The sequence below is a fragment of the Diadema setosum genome, chromosome 12, assembly GCF_964275005.1.
Source record: "Diadema setosum chromosome 12, eeDiaSeto1, whole genome shotgun sequence".
Taxonomy (NCBI): domain Eukaryota; kingdom Metazoa; phylum Echinodermata; class Echinoidea; order Diadematoida; family Diadematidae; genus Diadema; species Diadema setosum.
In genome coordinates, this window is record NC_092696.1 from 24,436,647 (window position 1) to 24,453,300 (window position 16,654).

Sequence of the window (16,654 nt, forward strand, 5' to 3'; positions counted from 1 at the left end):
CACACATATAAGCAAATCCTGTAAATTCTTAAAATGCAAACAAAAACAACAAAGAATAGTTCAAATACCAGTGTCAGAAAATAAAGCAGAGAAGAAAAAGAAAAAGAACACAAATATTAAATCATGCAAAAGAGAAAAAAATAGGTAAAGTGTAAGTACAAATGCAAAAGTGAGTAAGAAAAATTCTAAAAAGAAATGAAAGGGAAAATTTGAATCAAGGGATGATGGAACAAAACAAGCTTTAAAGAATACATCTACAGGGAATAATTTTCCTGGTATCGCATAGCAATTTGCTATGCATTTTGGTGTGACTGCTATACAAAATGTAATTTGCATAGCAGTTTCATTACACAGACTTGTATACCATTTTGTTGAAAATGTATGTCCATAGACAAAAATTGCTATTCAATTTCGGGAAGGAAAATTACTTCCTGATCTAGAAAACGAGTATGGAAGAAATGTGACAACGCAGTGAGAAGTACAGTTGATTACAATGCGATACAGAAGGAGGAATTAACAAAAGCACAAAAGAAGTTTTAGTAGGAAGTACTAGGTCATAGAAAAAGGGCAGCAGAAAAAGATGAGGGAGGGAAGGAGAAGTAAATACATGGCAAAGAAGATAATCAATAAAAAAAAAAGTTTTAACAGGAGAAAACTAAAAATGTTGCTATGGTGACTGGCATATTGCCTCAGCTATATCGCATCATTTCTTTAATGTCTACAGTACATCTCGACTGTATGTGACAAAAGTTAACAATATTGGACAGACCTTGACCCTTCACACCTTCGACCAAATCTTTCCCTACAGAATCATTGTGCCGCGATGAATGTATTTACCAAGTATACTGCAAGTTTTTCAAGGTATGCAGAAACTAGTGCAATCTTAGAACTCTACCCTGACCTTGGACCCTTCACCTCTGACCTCATTACCCTAAAACTTTCCAAGAAAATCACTGTCAGGCAATAAAGGCAATATATGTACTAATTTCATGAAGATATCTCAAGCCATTTTCCAGATATGGATAGAAATGTAAAATTCAATGGCATTTCACTCAACCTTTGACCTTGGACCCCAAAGCCAAAAACATCCCCTAGAGACTCTTTACCTGGTAAGATATGAACACACCAAGTTTCACCAAAATGCCTTTTAAGAGATACAGAGAAAAGAGTGAAATTTTACAATTTGACCTTGACGAATAACTTTTGACCTTGAGCCTTTGCACCCACAAGTTGATAGACGCAGCTTCGTCCACTAATACAAACAACACTGTATGCATAGTATCACTGGAATACCTCAGACGGTTCTTAAGTTGCATCATCCATAAATTTGATTGGGACGGACAGATGGATGGACAGAGAACCCATAAAAACATAATGCTGGTGCCTCCAGAACAAAACAAAAAAAAAAAAAAAAAAAAAGAGAAAGAAAGAAAACAAAATACAAAAGAATGTGTAAGCTCACTTGAGTCACAGAAAATGATTAACAGACTGAATGACCCAAAACTTCAACAAACATTCCCCATAATAAACTATACTGGTAAATAAATTCAAACTACTGTGGGCATATAAGAGAGTAAAATGAGGAAAAACAATGTAGAGGCACGGTTTATATTGAAAGAGAAAGATGAGAAGACAAGATGTGAAATATTTTCATCCATAATTATCAAAAGCTCTAGAATCTATAGGTCTTATACTACTAGGTCTAGATTCCAACACATTTAAGTTCTATCTAGTCACTTCTTGGCAAATAAAGGCAAAAATCACATCAAAGACTAAGAGCCTCAAGATCAAACACAGCAATTGTAAAAGTAGAACATTTCAGAAGACAATACACTGTACAAGTAAAGGATGAGAGTGACACTATGTACACGGTGTGGAACTAGGAATGATCTATATGACTCTTAGTCTTAAGAGAGACAGCAGTGCACCGAGTGTCAGAAAGCTGCAGATAATTTTAGAATCAAATTCTGCAGAATTTGTAGTGCTGTTCACAGTTGCATCTGAATGAATCCAGATGCACAATCAATGAATATCACAGGTCTAAAAACACCAAGCTCAAGTTGCAGTGGACTCCCATTATAACTTAAAAAAAATGAAGTCCTTGGGACCGGCAGTTTTTTTTTTTTTCCATTATATCGAAATTCCGTTATAACCAAACAAATAAACAATAAAGAACAAAGAGTGGATAATTTTCCGGCCTGAATTTTTACTTCGTTTTAACTGGAATTCGTTATAACCGTGTTCATTATATCGGGAGTGCACTGTATTAGCTTACTGTATACACTGAATATTTCCCAAGGTTTTTATTTTCGCGAATTTCGCGAGTCAGGTGCTATTCGCGAAATTAAAGACACATGAAAATATTGACTCTGATCCCCCAATGTGAATGTGATGTACGCGTGTACTCTTCTCCGTTCAGTATGGGACTCCACGATCGCGAATTTAACCACTCGCGAAATCGCGAAAATTTAGACTTGCGAAATATATGGCGTATACAATATATTATTAACACAGACTCTAGCAAACACTAACACTAGAGTAAGCAGCATCAGTGATCGTCAGGAATTTGAGACTTTAAAATGGGAGGTTGAAGTATACTAGGCAGACAAGAAGCAACAGATAGACCATGTTACCCCCTGCCATGATGCATGCTGGAGCCTGCCTAACCCAAGAGCACTGTGTAGATCTATATAAAAGCACGGCTGGCACATTTTGAAAAGTGGGGGCCCAGTTTATCATTTCTGGTGCCACTTCTGAGTTTCATCAGCTATAGAACAAGCAAGCAAGAAGAAAAAAAAAACTTTTCTGGTGCCACTTCTGCCAAATTCTGTGTTTCTTCAGCTGACAGGCAAAAAAACAAAAACAAAACAAAAAACAAAAAACTAGAGTCGGAATTTGTCAACACTGACAAATTAGGTGATCCGATCTATTTGGAAATCAATGATTTGAGTCCTGATCCCAATAGGCATGACCATAAATGTTTCATCTGCGTTTAGGAGACATTGGCCGTGTGACGTTTGGATTCTCATTTAGAAAAGGGAGTCACATTTGCCATTTTTGGTACCGAATTCCGTATACACTAACGAAAGTACAGAATGAAGTACAGTATTTTACCTTTGACCCCACTTTGCACACCCAAGATGGCATCTGAGCAAAAAGTGGTTATTTTGTGAAATGATTCTTGTAACATGGTCTTTGCGTGTGCAAAATATGGGAAAGATAGGACATGTATTCACCAAGATACAGGATGAAACATTTATGACCTTTGACCCTAATTTACATACCCAAGATGGTGTCCGATCAAGTAGTTGTTATTTTATGAAATAATGTACTTGACGTGAACTAAACATGTGCAAAAAATGGGGGTGGTAGGGTCTGTTTTTCTTGAGTTATTGCCAAAAAAGTTGAAGAAAGAAAGAAATATCCAATACGTCGAAGATAAGCTTTAATTTCAACCAAGTTTTTTGACGTGATCCCGACAGAGTATGAAAAAATGGCGGGCACATTTCAGATAGCGCAAAGTCTCAGCTACAACATATTAAAGTCTGGGAGAAATTCACCGAAGGGTAAGTGAGCTAGTGCTCGATAAAGACAATCATGTCAATTTTCACATATAGAAACATTCCCTCCCGTAGAGATAACACGTCATAATGAAGATACAGAAAGAAGTACATATGACCTTTGGCCCCACTTTGCACAGACAAGATGGCATCTGAGCAAAAAGTGGTTATTTTGTGAAATGATTCTTGTAACATGGTCTTTGCGTGTGCAAAATATGGGAAAGATAGGACATTTATTCACCAAGATACAGGATGAAACATTTATGACCTTTGACCCTAATTTACATACCCAAGATGGTGTCTGATCAAGTAGTTGTTATTTTATAAAATAATCTACGTGACATGAACTAAACATGTGCAAAATACGGGGGTGATAGGGCCTGATTTTCTTGAGTTACTGCAAAGAAAGTTTCAGAAAGAAAGAAATATCTTAATACATCGAAGATAAGCTTTAATTTCAACCAAGTTTTTCGATGTGATGCCGACGTTGTATGAAAAAACGGAGGGCACATTACAATAGCCCAAAGTCTCAGCTACAACATATTCAAATCTGGGAGAAATTCACCGAAGCATAAGTGAGCTAGTGCTCGATAAAGATAGTCATGTCAATTTTCATTTCCAGAAAAACTGCACTCCCATAGAGATAACACGTAAACTGGTCAAATTTGACAAGGTTACTTTCAATCCATTTTTTACGAGGTGATGTTGTCATCCAATCAAAATGTTATAAATTATATTTATGAAAGAGCATTTAATAAGCTACACAACATACTGAAATGTGGGTGAAAATTGGCGAAGGATAAGTGAGATACGCTCGAGTGAACTTGAAATTTGATGACGTCATTTTGAAAATTTACTTTTATTTATTAAGAAATTTGATATCTTTTGATCATTTTTGCAGCATCGCCAACCCATGAAATGAAATGTACAATTCATCAGCTTTTAGAATATGTAAAGAAAATGGGGGGGTCACCATCCATCCCGACGAGTAAAATCGGATTTAAAATTGGCAGTTTTTTGGCATAGTTGCACTGTATATCACCATTGACGCGCGCGCGGAATTTCAACTTTGGCCCCGTATAACGTCATATTGAGTCGGATCGACTTGAAACTTGGTAGAATTATTCCTTGACATTTCAGACATCCGATCCGTGTAAAAAAACGGGAAATTTCTATTGCATATGAGCTGTACGTGCGTATATGCGCGCGCGCATATGCGTCCGTCCAATTTTTTCAATTTTTCAAAAAAATGCTCCAAATGGTCTGAAACGTGTGCAAAAAAAATTTGAGCTAGATTGGAGCATGTAAATATTTCAACGCGTGCGTACGCGCACGTTTCAAGGGTAAATATGAAGTTTGAGAATATGAATAGAATGCGCTTATTTTGAAATACATATATGTGTGACATAAATTTCATTGAAAAATTCCATTCCATTAATGAGATATGAATGAGAATGTGTTTTCATATAATGACGTCATTGTGACGTCACGGTCGACTGATCACTATGATTTTATTAGATCTGTCGTCTTTGGGACACGATACATGTATGGTATAATTTTGACATTGATAGGAAGAGGACTTTCTGAGCTAACCTCTGCACAACTTTTGAGGAGAAAAAAGAAAAAGAAGAAGAAAAACAAAGAATCAGTACAGATACAGAAGGTGATCCGAGAGGATACTTGGGTCACCTAAAAAAAAAATGCAGCCAAAATACGGCCCAGATGCAGGACTTCTCGGCTCTGCGGAACATATCCCACTCCCAGATGACAAAATACAGACAACCTAGAGTCTATCTTTTTTTAGGTCAAATGTATTCCTATAATATTGCAACAAAAAAAAAGGGGGGGGGGTACAATTTTTCTCAAACTTTCACTGATGTGTTCTATTATTGCTACATTCTCTCAATCCTTATGTTTATGAAGGTGAACTTATCCTTAAGGCCTAACACCCCTCCTCATAACACTACAGTAAAATTTAATTAACACGTTAAAATTTTTTACCTAATGTTACAACAGGCTACATACGATAACTAACTGTGTTACAGTTAACTACACGCAGCCGCGACAAAACGCGGCTACACCTCTATTCCTTCGCAGACGTTGTCATTTTTCAGTGTGGTTGTGCGACTCCTTCATGAATATCTTTATTAATCGTGGAAAACTAAAATACAAGGAATTATCGTAATCTATGATAATCATTCAATAATCGATATGCGATTTTTTGTTTAATTACGTCAAAAACTCACCGAAATCTGTGGCTGAAATCAGGTTTGTAAACGTCCTTATTGCTTCACTCCTCATCTGCGTGTTATTATGAATGGCATTCACTCTCGTATGCTACAACGTACAACGTAGGTAGTCGGAGAGGCGCCCTCTAGCTCTCCGACTACCTACGTTGTACGTTGTAGTATACGAGAGTGAATGCCATTCAAATAACACGCAGATGAGGAGTGAAGCAATAAGGACGTTTACAGACCTGATTTCAGCCACAGATTTCGGTGAGTTTTTGACGTAATTAAAGAAAAAATCGCATACTGATTATTGAATGATTATCATAGATTACGATAATTCCTTGTATTTTAGTTTTCCACGATTAATAAAGATATTCATGAAGGAGTCGCACAACCACACTGAAAAATGACAACGTCTGCGAAGGAATAGAGGTGTAGCCGCGTTTTGTCGCGGCTACGTGTAGTTATGTTACAGTCATCATGGTAGATCTACACACATGGTCTTTTTCAGCTTTTTGAACAACGATTCCTGTTAAGAATTGTATTAACACATCGCTGACGATTGTTATTATAAATTTGAGCTTGCTGCTGCTCGCGATCTCGTAGTTATTCGATATGCTCTGCTCTGCACGCACAGCAGCACAGCTACAGCTAGACTAGGGAACCGCCCCAGCGAAGCATAATACGTACGCCAACGCTGCGGGGAAGAAGAGCTGGAAGCACTCGGTGCAAAACCCCCACTCTCGCAGCTTATCAACATTTTGGGAGTTTTTAGCCATTACTCACAACAGATAGCATGTCGACAATTTCTCGGAAAAGCAGACATTAATATGCAACGATTTTGTCCAGAAAGGGCACAAATCTGAACTTGATTCGACTTGAGAACTGTTCATCTTTTCACCAATGTGACAAGCAGACTATAAAATGTACGTATTTAGCAGAAAATAAAAAGGAATGTTGGGATATTTGGCCGGGATTTCTGGGTAAGCCCACGATGCAACGGGAGGAAAAATCCCAAACTTGGCCCGGCAACCTGTATACTGTCAAGAATAAAACACTCGCTATTTCCCTCAGACATATTATACACGTTTAGGGGCGAGTATGCCGACAACAGCTTCGCTAGCATTATGGGATTCATTTCCTACAATGCATTTCACTCATGATCATTCCAGATCGAAGCCAGAGTGAATTCAGAATCATTGAGATGATAATTCTATGAAGTCTAATCTCCAACAAAACCACATGCGGAATCAACAAGTGATGCCGAAACAACCCAGATAAAACCTACCTTAAGCACGAAAAATGGTAACGACGTCTCACCGTTCTAACACCAGACGGGCAATGCGCATGCGCAAATACAACGTCGTATGCATGCTCAGCTACTGTTCCCATGCTTATGTTGCTATTAAAGTCAAGTAAGTGTACTGTATTGTGCCTGTGCGGGTATTTGTATTATAGCAATGAAATTTAGTACGAAAATTGTGTGAAAACTATGATTTTGGAAGGTATTTTCACTGGGGTTATAAAATACTCAACCAATTTAGAAATAATCTCCTACAAGACAATTTTAAACTACCTATATTTTATAGCCACCAACTTCTCCGTCAAATCCTTGGTAGTATAGTGGTAAGTATCTCCGCCTGTCACGCGGAAGACCGGGGTTCGATTCCCCGCCAAGGAGGGCATTTTTTTTTTATTTTTTTTTTTAATTGGTTATGTTTTGTTTTTAAATTCACGCATTTGTATCGTTTTCTCTTTTACTTATTACCACTATTCTATTGAATAGATATATACATTCCACAGCTGGCAGAACCGTGGGGGCCGCGGGGGGGCTCGGGCCCCATGCCCCATACAATAAAAGGATCACTTTGGGCCCCCACACTTTTTTTTTAACCCAGAAGTACGTAAGTGGCACTAAATAGAAATAGTGGTAAGCACTGGCGTAGCCAGGGGGGGGGGGGGGGGGGGCGATGGGGGCGGTCGCCCCCCCTAAGATTTGGACCAAGGAGTTGGGAGGCGGAAAAAAAATGCGTGTATACTGTATGCATGCACATGAAGCGGGTCTCCTTTGCAGCCTTTCATCAAATAAGATATATTTTTTTGAATATTTCACTCAAAGTGTGCACCAGATCGTTGAATTTCAATTCAAAATATGCAAAATCTCTCGTGCTTGGGAGGGGGATACCCCCTCCCAAACCCTCCCCCTCTTTGCCGCTTTCCCTAGCTAAGTACACTTTTTAGATTAAAAAAAAATTCTGAATAATTCTGAGTGCACAAGACTTTTCACTAATATTCCGAAAACTGAAGGTTCCCTCATGTATAAGGGGAATTTCCCCTTTTAATCGACCCTTTCCTCCCTCAGCCCCCCCCCATCATTTTTTTTTTTTTTTTGATTACCCAAATGTTGATTCCATCAAATATGCTTATTATGCGTAGGCCCTATACGAGATATCTCAATTTCAGCCTTAAAAAGATACAAGTACTGTACAAGCTCCATCGGAAGGGAAGAGTGGAGATAACACTCGCCAACGCCTTCTTCCTGTTCCCCCCCCCCCCCCGCCATGCAAAGAAGTAGACTGTGGCTATACCAAGATCGCTTTATTTCAATTCTAAAAACGCAAAAGCTCCGCGAGCGGGAGGGGGAATCCCCCTTCCCCCAAGTTCTACCTCACTAGACTTTATACATACGCACAGATGGTGCACATTCGGAATAAGAGCTAAATTCCGTGATTTTAACACTTCGATGAAAAAGTGTTGCACCAAAAATTTGCACCAGATCGCTGAATTTCAGGTCTGAAAACGCAAAATCACCTTCGTGTGGGAGGGGATATGCCCCTATCTACACCCTCGTGTGCATGCTTTTTCTGTTTGATTGCTGAACAGACAGCGTTCATGATATTCAGTGTAAGAATTAATACAAGAAGACTAGTGTGTTTGAGTTATACTGTTTTATAGGCAAATTGTTCAATAATAATCTACAATAAAATATACGGCAACCTTAAACAAGTGGGACTGTTTCAACTCGTTAAAACACGCAAAACCATGCATCAAATTGCACCATTTGCAACATCAAAATGCAAAAAGTTCTCACCGTAGGAGGGGGGACACCCCCTCCCACACCCTCCCCTACCCCCTCGCTCGCTCCGCTCGCTCGGGTTCAGTCGAGTTCGTGATATACAGTGAAAAGAATTAATACAAGAAGTGTATCTAAATTATACCATTTTATAGGCAAATTGTTCAATAATAATCTACACTAAAATATACTGCTACCTTAAACAAGTGGGACTGTTTCAACTCGTTAAAACACGCAAAACCATGCATCAAATTGCACCATTTGCAACATCAAAATGCAAAAAGTTCTCACCGTAGGAGGGGGGACACCCCCTCCCACACCCTCCCCTCCCCCTCGTTGGCTCCGCTCGCTCGGGTTCAGTCGCGTTCATGATATTCAGTGAAAAGAATTAATACAAGAAGTGTATTGGAATTATACCATTTTATAGGCAAATTGTTCAATAATAATCTACACTAAAATATACTGCAATCTAAAACAAGTGGGACTGTTTCACGTCGTTAAAACACGCAAAAACATGCATCAAATTGCACCATTTGCAAAACCAAAATGTAAAAACTTCTCACCGTGGGAGGGGGGTAAACCCCCCTCCCACACCCTCCCCTACCCCCTCTCTCGCTCCGCTCGCTCGGGTTCAGTCGCGTTCATGATATTCAGTGAAAAGAATTAATACAAGAAGTGTATTGGAATTATACCATTTTATAGGCAAATTGTTCAATAATAATCTACACTAAAATATATTGCAATCTTAAACGAGTGGGACTATTTCACGTCGTTAAAACACGCAAATACATGCATCAAATTGCACCATTTGCAAAATCAAAATGTAAAAAGTTCTCACCGTGGGAGGGGGGTTTCCCCCTCACCCTCCCCTACCCCCTCGCTCGCTCCGCTCGCTCCGCTCGCTCGGGTTCAGTCGCGTTCATGATATTCAGTGAAAAGAATTAATACAAGAAGTGTATTTGAATTATACCATTTTATAGGGAAATTGTTTAATAATAATCTACACTAAAATATACTGCTACCTTAAACAAGAGGGACTGTTTCACGTCAATAAAACGCGCAAAAACATGCATCAAATTGCACCATTTGAAACATCAAAATGCAAAAAGTTCTTATCACACCCTCCCCTCCCCCTCGCTCGCTCCGCTCGCTCGGGTTCAGTCGCGTTCATGATATAAAATATACTGCAATCTTAAACAAGTGGGACTGTTTCACGTCGTTAAAACATGCATCAAATTGCACCATTTGCAAAATCAAAATGTAAAAAGTTCTCACCGTGGGAGGGGGGAAACCCCCCTCCCACACCCTCCTCTACCCCCTCGCTCGCTCCGCTCGCTCGGGTTCAGTCGCGTTCATGATATTCAGTGAAAAGAATTAATACAAGAAGTGTATTGGAATTATACCATTTTATAGGCAAATTGTTCAATGATAATCTACTCTAAAATATACTGCAATCTTAAACAAGTGGGATTGTTTCACGTCGTTAAAACACGCAAATACATGCATCAAATTGCACCATTTGCAAAATCAAAATGTAAAAAGTTCTCACCACACCCTCCCCTACCCCCTCGCTCGCTCCGCTCGCTCGGGTTCAGTCGCGTTCATGATATTCAGTGAAAAGAATATTTGAATTATACCATTTTATAGGCAAATTGTTCAATAATAATCTACACTAAAATATACTGTTATCTTAAACAAGTGGGACTGTTTCATCACGTCGATAAAACGCGCAAAAACATGCATCAAATTGCACCATTTGCAACATCAAAATGCAAAAAGTTCTTATCGTGGGAGGACCCCCTCCCACACCCTCCCCTCCCCCCTCGCTCGCTCCGCTCGCTCGGGTTCAGTCGCGTTCATTATATTCAGTGAAAAGAATTAATACAAGAAGTGTATCTAAATTATACCCTTTTATAGGCAAATTGTTCAATAATAATCTACATCAAAATAAACTGCTACCATAAACAAGTGGGACTGTTTCACGTCGATAAAACGCGCAAAAACATGCATCAAATTGCACCATTTACAACATCCAAATGCAAAAAAGTTCTTACCGTGGGAGGGGGGACACCCCCCTCCCACACCCTCCCCCCCTCGCTCGCTCCGCTCGCTCGGGCTCGGTCGCTTCGCTCCCTCGCAGACTAACCGCCCCCCCTAAGATGAAATCCTGGCTACGCCGTTGGTGGTAAGGTTATGTATTTTCCACTGAAGACCTTTTTTGTTAGCTGAAAAAACCCTGAAATGGAAGGGAATTGAAGAGAGATGAGGACCTTTTTTATTTTTTTATTTTTTTGGTTGTTAGTTCATGAAACCCGGAAGTGGGTCCCCCCACTTTTGAAAACACTCTGCTGGCCCTGAATTTATATGTTGAGATTTCACATATTGACTTGCAAAGAAATAAAGAAACAAACTGGTATAGACACTATAATTCATTACCAGTTTTATATACGTACATTTATGTTTATGTTTATGTTTATGAGTGCGATGGTACTCCGAATATTAGGCCTACACGAGTGTGCAAATTTAACCGTTCTTTATATCTATTCAACAACTCAAAGCGGAGTTGAATACAACAGTTAAACTTGCTCCTATCTATATTTGGACTGTCAAACGTATGATAAAACATTGAATATTTGTTATACAAGACACAATATAGGCCTGGTCTTGACCAAAATAGATCTATTAAGCCTATCTAGGAGGAGAACTAACAGTTTGGCCTAGATCTAGATCTGGCTCATGTCTTTCTGGCAGTGCACATGGGTGCATGTATGCACCAATGCTTTAACGATACAAAAGTTCAGTGTGTCCTAGGATCTGTTGCACTGCTGGTGCTTGCTTGATTTCCTGTTAAATAGTCGTATACTGCACTAGCTGCCATTGAGAGTGAGCGTGGGGTAGCTGATTCTTCTGAATGTCATGTGACCCGCATTCATCCAATCAGATGGCAAAGATCTATATGTGTGCTGTATAAATATCTTCATATGTCATGCGGCCTGCATTTATCCAATCAGATGGCAAGGATCTATACATTTATTCTTTTATTTTTTTTGAAATTATATATTTCCTTTGTTTTTACTGATATAACGAAATATCTGATGTAAAGAACCAAGTGTCTTGGTCCCAAGGATTTTGTTACATTGAGTTTCCACTGTATATATATATATATATATATATATATATATATATATATATATATGAAGAGTTTGTTTGCAAAAACCGATAAGTCCATATTTGCCAAATGGAGATATTTGCGATTAAAGTTCAAGAAAAATAAAGGGAATATTAAGAAAAATTTTGCTTCTTTTGACCATAACTTCAAAAATATACTTTTATATGTAGTGACCAATATATCATTTAAAAGGTATTGTTTTGTACTTTTTGACAGAGATCGTACTTCAAAATCTTCGAAAATGGACTTATCGGTTTTTGCAAACAAACCCTTCATATACATATATATATATATATATATATATAAGTAACAAAACTGGAACAAAGTTCATGCTGTATCACCAACGGTTTATTTCTGCACACACAGTTTCAAGCATCTCACCGCCCTTTCTCAAGTGTTGATAAAGGGCGGCGAGACGCTCAATATATTCATATACAGTATAATGCTTGACACTAATTAAACTTCTTCTTTTGGTGGTCCGATTGGGACACAAACATAAATTTTTCTTTCAAAAGTAGTGGCCTGGCATCTATTTCTGGTGGCCCTGGGTCATAGGGGAACTGCTAATGTCGAGTCCTGAATACATACATATATATATATATATATATATATATATATATATATATATATATATATGAAGGGTTTGTTTGCAAAAACCGATAAGTCCATTTTTGAAGATTTTGAAGTACGATCTCTGTCATAAAGTACAAAATAATACCTTTTAAATGATGTATTGGTCACTACATATAAAGGTATATTTTTGAAGTCATGGTCAAAAGAAGCAAAAATTTTCTTATTATTCTCTTTATTTTTCTTGACCTTTAATCGCAAATATCTCCATTTGGCAAATATGGACTTATCGGTTTTTGCAAACAAACGCTTCATATATATATATATATATATATATATATATATATATATATACATTTATGAAATTCTCTTATATTTTCTCTTCATTTCACTGCTAAGACATCACAAGTTGTTGCAGCCTTCATATCCAGCAACGCTAGCACCAAAACTGCAAAAATTCATTATTTTGAATGGATAGGTGGACTGTCCTCAAACTTCCCTGATGTGAGCACCAATACTAACTGCTGCAGTCACTGAATCCACATGATATATGTTTGGGGAAAATTTACATTTGATTGAATGATTATCTGAGCTGATGTGTGTTTGTGTGTGTTTTCACACAAGATAACTGAAAAAACAATCCATAATTACTACATATTGCCACATTCAATGCTCGCGAGTTGGAGGATGTGCTGAAGTTAAACTTGTGAAGAATATGCGAATCAGTCCGAAATACGTCCATGGCAGTCTTGAACATGACAAAACATCACATCCACTCAGTCAAGAGTTAATGCCTTTAAAAAAAACCAAACAAATATTAAAACAAAGACAAATGCTTTGAAGAATCAAATCTAGATATTTAATGCTGATAAAACACTAACTTTCCTTCATAAAACAAAGACGTGACCCTTTAAATATCTACAAAACAATTTCACACAAATTTCACAGTAAACAAGGCAAGCGCCATAATGTGTCTCACCCATTCGCGTACAATTTCTTGTACGCGAATGGGATATAACAGATAAAAAAAAGAGATATAACAGATAAAAAGAGATATAAAGGGGTAAAAATTTATGGCAAAAAAGAAAAGTGCCATAAAAACTTAACATTGGGCCCTTAAAGTTTGTTGACCCATGCTTGTGACCATTGACCTCATGGTGACCATCCACTCCCCAAGGGACATCTACCATCCAAGTTTAGTCACAAATGGAGTTATGGATCAAAAGTTATGACCCATAATAGAAACGCGCCATAAAAACTTAACATTGGGCTCTAAAAGTTCGTTGACCCATGCTTGTGACCATTGACCTTGTGGTGACCATCCACTCCCCAAGGGACATCTACCTTCCAAGTTTGGTCACAAATGGAGTTATGGATCAAAAGTTATGACCCATAATAGAAACGTGCCATAAAATCGATACAGCTCGTTATTCCGAAGGCTCTTCAGCCCGAAGATTCGTTATTCCGAAGGTTCGTTATTCCGAATTTCATTTTCGGATTAACAAATCTTTGGAATAACGAACCTTCGGAATAACGCCACAAATGTTCGGATTAACGAACCCTTACTCATTTTCGGATTAACGAACCTTCGGAATAGCGAACCTTCGGAATAACGAACAGCACCCATAAAAACTTAACATTGGGCCCTAAAGTTCATTGACCCCTGCCTGTGAGCTTTAACCTTGAGGTGACCTTCATATACGGTAAAATGTGAAACTTTGTATGACCCCTCTTCCGTCGAAGTTTGATTGCAATTGAAGCCCAGAGTAAAGAGTTATGGAAGTTTTTGTAGTGTTACGGACAGATGATGGACGGACGGACGGATGACAGACGAACAGACGCCGCAGACAATCCCTTAGTCTCCCCTCACCTCCGGTGGGCTCAACAAAAGAATCACAAAATCATCTCAATATCTACTTCATGGATGACACCAACAAACTAAATAATTCTAGGATTCATTACAAACTACTGATTTATCTCTCAGATACTTATGTTTCAGAGTAGTGATTGGGAGATATTCTTTGAAAGAAAGATAGACCACACATCAGATCCCCTTAACATTCTGGTTTTTTTCATCCCACAATTCTTCTACTGTACCATCAAAACAATGTGTCATGGTACCTGGAGATCATATTAAAGTCATGCACAAAACTTTTCCACAAAGATAATATTATTTAGGTTGCATGTTTTCCTGTCTGTCAGGAAAAAAAAAATACATGCAGAGGATTTCAATAGACAATTCATTCAAGAGAGCAGTGCTGGAGTGCAAGTACCATTGAAAGTAAATAACCATGATAAGAAAGGCCGTATCATAAGACTAGAAACACTGGTGCATCAATGATGAAAATGTGCTATTCATGACTTGTTGAAAGTGTTCTTTAAGTTGCCTAAAATAGTAAGAAGAAATAATTGGTTGAGGAAAAAAGAGTAGAGAGAATACACTGCACACCAAAACTCTTGACTCTTGCTTTCAACTGTAAACCCAGGAAAAAACTCACCCACTAGGCACTTGGGTCAAATTTCTAACCACTGCTGTTACACCCCCCCCCCCCTTGCACACACTATGCCTGTCACATAACCTCTTATACAGTCATGACAGGCTATGTATACATTGATTCAGTCTTGAGGAAGGGTATGCAATACAGCAAGCCATGGACTTAATATGGCACTTGTCCTTACAAAATGTAAAATGCACATATGATTTTTAATCTATTGTTCTGACCAAAGAGAGAGGTGAGTACCATGCATGGTATTATCAGCTGCTCTCTAGGTGACCATAGAGAGTGTGTGTCTCTCTGTCTCTGTCTGACTCTGTTTTAGTCATTATGTTTATGATGCAATTAACCATTGACACAAGGTTAGAAATTAAATTCTAGATCATGCTAGTCATAAATACTTTCTATATTACATAATTAATGATTTTTAACTGCCTGTAACTTACAAAAGAAACTTATGGTAACAAAATAATAAATAATTTGGACTTCTTTACATCAAGATATTATACATCAAGATATCAAAACAAAATAGTGCAGCCAGCTTGAAATTTGAGGAAAAAGCTAACAATATCACACAAAATTTCACCAAGACATGTTTAGGTCAGCATTGACAAGTCTGACTTTCAAGGTGCTACACCCAAATAATGATAAGCCAATTGCTCTGCAAATACAATCTACAACATCAATATGAAGACATTGAAGCCAAATAGTCACATCATATCCAGCTAAATCATATACACTGTATAAATTAGCCTGGATAATGGCAAATTTCAACCAAAGAAAAAGAGTTAAAACTGACATTTGACCCCTGCATTTCACCTGGTTTTAATTTTATACAACTGTATTTGTAAGATAGATGCCTTCTCACACTACCATTATATGTGCCAATAATAATGAATTCACATAAGACACTTCTTGAGTAATTGCATACAGAACAAATTTCAAAATTTGACATGACATTTGACTTGAAATCTTATTGTATTTGTCTAGAATGAAATTATGCAACTGCCTTGTAAAACTACAGCTTTACATAAACCTTGTAGAGAATAACATCCTTGGCCATACAATCTCACCATGCTAAATTGAATTTTCTTTTTCATTTATCAGTGATTTCAATCTAAACGAGATTTTGTTCCATGTAACTTCATAGAAGTGCCCTGTCACCATATATCCATTGATCAAGTTTGATGAAATCAATGTTTGTAGAGTTACAGTGGAAATGAATCTTTGTTCATTGTTCTTAACCAAAATTTTGATATTTACAATGTACCTCCTATATGCCATAATTCAGTAGGAATTGCACTGAAATAATCTTTAATATTTCATATACATGTAAGAGTTTAGTGAACAGTAAATATTTGAAAACCTTTGGGCAATTATCTTTTAAAAAGAAAAATTCTCTTACGAAGTTCAATGGAATTCAATTTTGTATCTTACTAGTGCCACACAAAGGGCTGATTTCAGACTGACGAACGGATGGACTCATGTAAACTCAAACACTGAAAGCTTAGTTTGGCATCATTTGAAAGAGATTAAACATAATCATGTACACCGCA

At 37.8% G+C, this 16,654-nt stretch overlaps 1 non-coding gene across 1 annotated transcript; it reads left to right on the forward strand.

The window, feature by feature from the left end:
* The first annotated feature begins 7,400 nt into the window (after positions 1 to 7,400).
* On the forward strand, positions 7,401 to 7,472 carry Trnad-guc (transfer RNA aspartic acid (anticodon GUC)). Its single transcript has one exon. It is a non-coding gene; the product is annotated as a tRNA-Asp (tRNA).
* The last annotated feature ends 9,182 nt before the right edge of the window (positions 7,473 to 16,654 follow it).